The sequence below is a fragment of the Carica papaya genome, unplaced genomic scaffold, assembly GCF_054855325.1.
Source record: "Carica papaya isolate Zhongbai unplaced genomic scaffold, ASM5485532v1 h2tg000022l, whole genome shotgun sequence".
Lineage (NCBI taxonomy): Eukaryota > Viridiplantae > Streptophyta > Magnoliopsida > Brassicales > Caricaceae > Carica > Carica papaya.
In genome coordinates this window covers 141,483-151,319 of record NW_028277153.1, presented here as the reverse complement: position 1 = coordinate 151,319, position 9,837 = coordinate 141,483, and the positions used below count along the sequence as shown (strand labels likewise).

Below are 9,837 nucleotides of genomic sequence, written 5' to 3'. Positions count from 1 at the left end.
GAAAAAAGCATGCCTCCTTACACAACTTTCTCTTCAGCGTGGTGAATTGATAAGCTAAGTAAGAAACAAATTTGAAAAATATCAACAGTCTTGACATTAAAACTACTGAATATTATTTCACTTATAGTTAAACTCAACTTCAAGCTTAGAGACTTCAATAACTTGGTGAATTAATAAGCCTAAGTAGGTATAGAATCTCTAAAGCATCCAGATTTAATTGGATCTAGACCTTTAGAAGACAAGTATTGGTGATTTTAGTGAGTAATATAGCTTTTATGACAGCTTTACCTAGGATTTTGGACTAGTGGTGAATCAGGAGATGATAGTTGCTAAGGAGTGATTTAAGGTGAATTGTATTTATCTTAGAGTATCAAATTGAATAGGAGGATTTTTTATTAGTTTTGACTATTTCTTTAGCCTTCTAGATGGGTTTACAACGCTGTAACATTGGTTCTAACTAGTCAATGAAAGAGGCTATTTAGTGGGTATGTATAGGTACCATTAGAACTCAATGCTGGTTTACATTGATTATTCTATTTGTTTGTTTAACTATTGAATCGCTGTTAAAAGTTACACATGCAGTTCTTACTTTTCTACTTATGTTATTGTATGATGCTCAATTTGACACTTTTCAAGTTTTTACTTTTTCTTATAGGAGATAATTGAAGCTAATAGAGGGTAAATTAATGAGAATGTTGAATATGGTCATTTTCTTTGATTTCTAACTTATACCTAAGAGAATGAGTAGATATTTAGAGTTGTCTATGGTTATAACAGGTTCACTGAGCTGGTGAATTAACGTGGCATCAAGCTTGCATCAAGGATCTAATACATGGAGTTTTTTCTTTGAAGAAAAGAAAATGAAGGGGATTGGTGGTAGTTAAGGCTATAGGAGGACTATGAAAATTATCAGTATATATATTTAACTTTTCTTGTCTACTTGTACAAGATCTTAATATAAATGTAGATATAGAGAATGAAATGTAATATGTTCTTGCATGTATATATGTGTATTGTTAATTTTGATTTGCAGGCCTTGTGAAGATCGAAGAAGATACTAGGCAATTCTTTGGCTACTTTAAAACTTTGTTGTGACTTGGGAACTAATTATTAGTGTGTCCATATTAGAAGAGTATAAAAACAAATAAAAGATTACATATGAAATGTTTGCAAATCATTATAATTAGCTAGAGAGCAAATCGTATATATATATATATATATATGCATAAAGTGAGTCAAAAGAAAAGGTGCGCATATATAATTGTGGTACGATGATGGTAATCCAGGAAGTGCTTATGAATCCGGTTCCTTGCGTGCGGCAAATTTATTGTATATATAAAAATAAATATTTCTGTAACTATTTCGGCACATTGTGGGCTTGAGTTCCAAATCCACATATTTGGAACAAAAATGAATCTCCCTAAAAGTTGAGTTAGGCAGGCGGTAAAAAAGGAGAGCAATTATATATGAAGGTATATATATATATATATATATTACACTTTTTTGAATGTTGAATACTGGATGCAGAATCTTTTATTTAAATCATTAATTGTATATAGAAGAAAATATATACACACACAAAATATTTTAGTGCATCAAACCATATGTATAGTATACAATTTGAAATAATTTCTTCCCATATCTATATTGATGGAAACTAGGTTAATATGCCAAAGGATTCATTAAATAATTAGGGAGCTAATTAGTTTAATTATAATAGTTTTTGTTTGAATTGATCTATATGTAAATTAATTATATATATGTTACATAATTCATTAGAATTGCAATATATATGATTATATAATTCATAAACGAAAAATTTAATTATATGACATGATACGACAAGACCATCAAAAGTTGTGTTTTTCTTGTTGATATTTTTCTTTCTATTGATATTTACCTACACATCATAAAAATTTAGATGCTCACCCTTCCAAACACATATACAAACATCTCAATATATATTTACCTACCTCAACATGTATTCCTTCCATCGCTACCTTATATATTACATGTATATATACACATATATGTATATATCAACCGGATTAGACAAAAAACATCTGGCCCGTACTTGGTTTATAGTTAATTTGCTCGACATGCAAACTTTAATTTGTAAGATTTCAAAATTTTCCATGCAGAACATAATTACTAATTACACTCCAACAGTATTCTAATACCATAAAAACTTAGTTATGATATATATACATAGATATATATTGCGATTAATATTTGTTCTTGTGTTGTGAAATATATAAGCCAATTTAGTTGAATAAAAATCATATAAACAATATAATGATCAAACCAGTAAAAATAGAGAAAAGACATGAGAGGGTAAAAACAAATATATATTGTAGAAATTTAGCATTAAAAAAAACTATTATTTTTATTTAGATTTGATAGAGTAATAACGAGGACTCAAAGTACAAAACAAGAGATAATTCTAATTTAATCAAATACATTTCTCATATTTATCATAAATACAAACATTAACAGATTCAAAAAAAACATTTTAATGTCACAAAATCCCCTATTAATTTACAAGGTAATGGTATATTAATCTGTTGTATTTTTTTGAGTTCAGCTATTAGTTCAACAACTTTCTAACTAATACCATTGACTTTTAAAAGTATAAATTTAAATTATTATTAGTACGTAACGTGAACTCCGATATAAAAAAAAATATCTATGATTTTTGTATTCTTTTAAAAAAAGAATTAAAAAATAAAATGGCGGTAACTGTAAGACATCAAGACATGCAATTAAGTTGGATTAGAAGGTGATGGCCATATTAATTGATGGTTAAGAGATAATATTTGTGAGTGTGGTTGCCATGTATAATTGACTTCAAGTGTGAATGCATGCTGGGAATAATGTAGATAGAGTAGGTAGATGCGTGCATTACAGTGAAGCAATAGCTTTTAATTAAAAGAGATGGCCACAATAGAATAATTTTATATAAGTACAGCCTTGCAACAATTTACTGATTATATTTTTTTAATTACATTACCTTAAATCAAAAGATTTTTCCATATCCCCTATTAAAGACATAATATTTTTGGAGATAATTTGGACATTCCACTTGCAGTTTTAGAATACACCACATCTTACCTTATGTAACGGCCCCAGAAATTTAAAAGGAAATGCATATAATAATTTGAGTGCGGAAGTGAAATAAAGGTTAAGGTTAACATCCCTTACACGATAACTTAAAAGTACTAAACATCTACTAGCAGCCTTCTTGCGGATCGGGCTCGGGCTCGAGAACTAGGTCCTCCTGATCTGAAATGGTTAAATAAGGGGTGAGTTACACTAGCCCAGTAAGGACATCACACTATATTGCCGGCACAGAAGCAAAGGTTGGTAGAAAATAAAAAACAACCAATGGAGCACTAAATTTTAAACCAATACATTCATTAAAAGTAAAACCATTTACTCTTTTTTTTACCATTGGGGAATCTGTGAAAATAACCTATAAAGATAATAACATCATACAGATCATAACTTCATGCACAATCAGTAACATAGGACATATCATAAATTCATATTCATTAACAATAACTAATCATCACCATTTCTCGTTTCACCAGCCTACTAGTATCCATGGGGATCCATAGGGGGTGTCTCCGCTACACGTGAACTCTTTCCCTTAACAATCTCAATTCCAGGGCCGTCTCCATACCCCGTTCGATATGAGCGCCAAGACATTAAACCTCAATACCCCATCCGGTATGAGGGTGAAGTCGGCCATCCCCATACCCCGTCCGGTATGAGACAACGTTCACAGTAGGGTTCCCATTGAACTCAGTCCGTCCACCATCTCCCAGGATATCTAGTGAGGCTGTCACCTTATCTGTTTATTAGATCACATCTCCTTCTTGTTTCTCCTTAATCTCCGTTACCAAATTAAACATAATCACATAAACAGTGAACATGCACCTGGTAATACAATCATATCTTAAATCCCAAAATCACACAGTGATCAAGTAAGACAGTAGTACATGCATTTAAAACTCTAAACCAGATACCATCATGCCTTTACAAAAGGAATCCACATAAATCCACAGCAATCCATAATTAATTATGCATATTTATCTAACTTGTACAAATTTATTCAAACTTCACATCTATGATAGGAAATAGGGTGAGGGGTCTTTACCTGATTCGACACTGAAAACTAAATGGTTACTGCACCTACGGGCGGTCCCTTGGTTCCCTAAATTTTCCTTCAGGAACTGGAACGCGCTAAAGGTACCTACAAATGTCCCAAATAAACCCAAAAATCAGTCCCAGGGCCTACTCGGCCAATTTTGTAAATCCAGCACGGTGACTCTACCGTGCTTCGGCGATGGCGCCGATGGCTGTGGTGGTGACCCACCTCGGATTGGCTATTTTCGGCCATTTTTGGTCGAATTCAGCAAAACTTGCATCAATTCCTGCGAGAAAACACACTTAGGGCCCTCGGTGGGCTAAAAAAACATAAAAAACTAAAACTCATCAGCGGTGGGGCTCTCCGGTGAGGCGGCGGGTGGTAGCGGTCGGCTCCCGACGGTTGGGCTGTCTTCCTCGACGAGGGGCTCTGGCAGTTAGGGTTAGGGTTTGAGTGCGAATGGAGTTATTTACACCCGTCCGCTTTTGATCTGGGCCGTCCATCGCTTTTGATCTGGACTGTCCGATCGTGATTAAATAGAGAGTGAATCTCGATCGTACATCGCGATTCAATATGGGCCATCCGTACGCGATGCAATCTGAGCCGTCATGCGCAATGCAATCTGGGCCGTCCGTGCGTGTTTTCAATCTAGGCTTTCCGTGCGTGCGGGAATGGATCTCAACCATTCGATCACGCACATGCGGATTGCCCATGTGGCCCCGCTTGGCCTCCCACGTTAGCGTCTCTGCCACCTGTCGCGTCCTGGTTGGTCGGGGCTGTTGACCGGGCATTTGACGTGGCGTAACTTTTATAAATTGTGTTTTGACCTCCGTTTTCTGATTTTTCTTTAAAAAATACCCCCATAACCCAAATTTTCACCCTTTTTCCCCAAAATTATTTTCAAATTAATCCTTAACAAATTTTAACCCTTTTTTTAAATAAATTAAAACAAATTAAATAAATAAACAATTATATTAAAAAATAAAAAAAAATAAAAAAATTTTATTGGGTGTTACACCTTACATGGTATATTCTTCTATATTAAAACACTTCGCCCCCATTCCTTGCTAATGGCTACTCAACCATTGTGTCATTTTATATATACCCCCTCCCGCCCCTTGGGCACACATGACAAAATACCATGACTAGAAAGAAGGTTAAGCTTGCTTATATCACTAACAACTCTGCAAGAAAAGCCACATTCAAGAAAAGGAAGAAGGGGCTAATGAAGAAAATGAGTGATCTTAGCACTCTTTGCGATGTCAAAGTGTAACACCCAATTATTTTTTTTATTTTTATTTTATTTTATTTTTATTATTTCTATATAAATATAAATATGTATTAATTGAATTGAATTAAATTTATTTTATTTTAATTTTATTAAATGAAAATAATAGTAATAATAATAATAAAAAGGGTAAAAAAATAATTGAGGATTTAATATGAAAAAATTTTTGGGGAAGAAGGATGAAAATTTTAATTCTGGGGGTATTTTTGAAAGAAAAATCAGAAAACGGGGTCAAAACACAATTTAGAAAAGTTACGCCATGTCAGCTGCCCGGTCAGCAGTCCTGACCAACCAGGACGCGCCAGGTGGCAAAGACACTAACACTGGAGGCCACGCGGGGGGAGCCGCATTGGTGATCCACATGCGCAGGATCGAACGGTTGAGATCCATTCCTGTGCGCACAAACGACCCAGATTAAATTGCGATGAACGGTCCAGATTCACTCCCTATTTAATCACGATCGGATGGTCTAGATTAAAAGTGATGGACGGCCCAGATCAAAAGTGGATGGGTATAAATAACTCCATTCGCACCTAAACCCTAACCCTAGCTGCTAGAGCCCCTCGTCGGAGAAAACAGCGCAGTCACCACCCGCCTTCACACTAGAGCAATTTTTGACCGCCAGATGAGGTAAAAATTCTACCTTTTACTCAGAATTTGATTTCAAAACTACCCACGGCCAAATCGAAGTGAACAAATTGGCCAATTGGCCGAAAAATGCCGTTGAAGCTCAGCGGCACCGCAGCGGGGTGTTTTAGTTTTTGCCTCCGATGAGGGCCTTCCTGATTCCCGTTCGATGTGATTTTTTCATCATTGTGATCATCATTTCCTCCTCTATAGGTTGACCGGAGCAAAACACCCAACTGCAACGTGAGCCGGAGGATCCACCGCACCAGAATGCAACACTGTAGGTGAGTTTCAGTTTTTTACATTTTTTTGGCCCACCGAGGGCCCTAAGTGTGTTTTCTCACAAGAACCGATGCAAGTTTGGCTGAATTCAGCCGAATAAACCAAAAATAGCCAACCCGAGGCTGATCGCCGCTGCGGGCGATGGCGCCGTCGCCGGAGCACGGCGAAGCCACCGTGCCGGATTTCAAAAATTTGTCGAGTAGGCCCTGGGACTTATTTTGGGTTATTTGGGACATTTGTAAGTACTGTAAGTATGTTTTAGTTCCCGAAGAAAAATTTAGGGAACCCAGGGACTGCCCATAGGCGCAATAACCATTTAGCTTTTCGGTGTCAAATTAAGAAAGGACCCCTCACCCTATTTCCTATCATAGATGTGAAGTTTGAATAAATAATAATGCGGTCTTTTGTACAGGTTAGATAAATATGCATAATTAATTAAGGTTGCTAATGGAGCCAGAACTGGACATTATTCTCTGTCGATTCCTGCTTGATTTATTTTACAAATTAAATGCATTATGGTATCTGCTTTATCTATTCTATGGTTTTAAATGCATGTATTACTGTCTTACTTGACCACTGTGTGATTTTGGAATTTAAGATATGATTGTATTACCGGGTGCATGTTTATTGTTTATGTGATTATGTTTAACTTGGTAACGGGGACTAAGGGAAAACAGATAAGGTGACAGCCTCACTAGATATCCTGGGAGATGGTGGACAGACTGGGTTCATAGGGAACCCTACCGTGAACGTAGTCTCATACCGGATGGGGTATGGAGACTTGGTCAATTAGCGCTTATATCGGATGGGGTATGGGGACGGCCAGCTTCACCCTCATACCGGACGAGGTATTGAGGTTTAATGTCTTGGAACTCATACTGGACGGGGTATGGGGATGGCCCTGCAATTAAGATTGTTAAGGAGAATGGTTCACGTGTAGCGAGGACACCCTTATGGATCCCCATGGATACTAGTAGGCTGGTGAAAATGAGAAACGGTGATAATCACTTATTGTTAATGAATACGGATTTATGATATGTTTTATGTTACTGATTATGCATGAAATTGTGATCTGTATAATATTACTGCTTCTAAAATTTGTTTCCATCAATTCCCCGATGGTAAGAAAAAGGGTAAATGGTTTTATTGTAAGTAAATGTAATGGTTTAAATCAACTGCTCCATTGGTTGTTTTGATTTTCTACCAACCTTTGCTTCTGTGATGGTGATATAGTGTGATGTCCTTACTGGGCTAGTGTAGCTCATTCCTTATTTAACTATTTCAGATCAAGAGAACCTGGTTCCCAAGCCCGATCCACAAGAAGACTGCGAGTAGATGCTAGATGCTTTATAGTTTCCTCAATTTTTCTTATTTCTCGTATTTTTTTCAGAGAACTTATTCCGTGATTTTGTATAGTACTTTTAAGTTATTGTGTAAGGGATGTTAAGCTAAATCTTTTATTTCACTTCCGCACTCAGATTATTATAAGTATTTGCTATTGAATTTCCGAGACCGTTACATAAAGCCTGTACAATCATTTATAGCCCTTATGACTCGCAACCAGATGTTTGGCCTTCCCCTCTAGGAGCCCAAAATGTGCTTGCTGACTTTAAGAGGATGCCCGAGATGGAGCAGAGCAAGAAGATGGTGAATCAGGAGAGCTTCCTGTACCAGAGGATCACTAAAGCAATCGACCAACTGAAGAAGAAGCGCAATGATACTCGAGAAAATGAGATAACAGATATCATGTTCCAAAGTCCTACTAGGAAGTCCCTCTACCAACTCAACTTTATTAATCTATACGATTTGGGTTGGCTCATCGAACAACACCTCAAAGAAATCCAAAAGAGCATGGAACACTCAGCAAGTCACCTTAGCCTCAGGAGGCAATAGACAAAGGAGTGATGAAGGGTCCTGATGAGACTTTCATCAAATCGAAGAGGATTCTACAGTGCAGACGCTGCCAGAATAATGGATTGGTATGGTCCAGTGTGTTTAATTACTCTTAGAAATTGAGAATTATGATATCTGATTTTGAATTTTTTTGGGTGTTATTGAGGATGTACTTTAAATAACAAATTAAATTCCACCATAGAGATATGTTGTTAGTTTCTTAGTCGTCATAGTCATCGTCTAAATAGTTGTAGTCATCATAATAGTTGTAACTGTCATCCTCACAGACATAGTCGTCGGGTCACATACATTCATGTACTTAGATTACTTTGTGTTATGATTTTCTTTAAATTAATCTTCACCTCAATAATTTAAATTTTCTGTGCTAGTGCTACTCTTCATTCTTTAATTTCTCCCTTTTCCCAGCTTGACGTGGCTGTACTACTATTTGTTAAAATATATGCGTGCTCAATATAAATTTATGCTATCAGAATGCCCTTTTCTCTTCTTTCTTTTCTTTTTTTTATACTCAATTCAGAGAGTGCAGAAACATTGTTGATGCACTATATGTAGAAATTCAGTTTAGTTAGGAGGAAGATTAAACTCGCTAGATACTCAAATTTATTTAGATTTCAAATGAAAGTTTTGTATAGAATTTAATAAATATGATGCGTTCTTCAGATCATAGAATTAAAATTTGGGATAATGGCATTGAGGAATAATATTTTCCTCAAAGAAAATTCCGATATAATCCGAATATCTAAAACAGTTAATATTGTGATTAATATGAAATTTAAATATAATTCTAAAAATTTTATTTTAGTCAAAACATGCAATATTTTAAATAACTCAAATATATTGGAGAATCCCTGATGATAATAAATAGAATTTCGTGATGCAATTATTATGTTCAGAATATAGAAAATAACTGAAATAAATAATTCTCGAACTCAACAATCTGTGAATAGCTAATTAGTACTTTACGCAAGAAGAAATGTATAATATATACATATACATATACATATTTAAATATATACAATCATATAGAATAATAAATACAGAAAAATATTTTTGACTGCTAATTTCAAACAATTTTAGCAATTAGTATTTTGAATTTCTTTTACACATATAAATACTCAAAAATCAATTATATAAAGTCTCTTTCTATTAAAGAAAATGTTACTGACATAAAACAATACCATATTTAACTCCAGTGACATAAATTACTAATTCAAAATTTTTTTAATATTATAGTATGTTACTGTAGTATCAGTAGTATGATGTTGCAATTAATTCTTAAGAATAATTACCAGTATTTAACCTTTATTAGTGGGATCACTTATTCAAAACAAATTTATACTTTTGCGATAACAGTTTCAAAAATTCATAAGACACAATAGAAGTACTTTTTAAAAAATGAAGATAGATGTAATAAGGATGCTCGAGATAGAGCAAAACAAGAAGATGGTGAATCAAGAGAGCGTCTTACGCCGAAGGATCACCAAGGCAACTGATCAATTGAAGAAATAGTGCAAGGAAAATAAAGATCTTGCGCATATCATGTTCCAAGATCTTATCGGGAAGCCCCTCCACCAAC

General features: G+C 35.1%; 1 pseudogene; it reads left to right on the top strand.

Moving 5' to 3' along the window:
- The first annotated feature begins 5,291 nt into the window (after positions 1 to 5,291).
- Positions 5,292 to 8,240, top strand: LOC110826178 (agamous-like MADS-box protein AGL80 pseudogene; annotated as a pseudogene).
- The last annotated feature ends 1,597 nt before the right edge of the window (positions 8,241 to 9,837 follow it).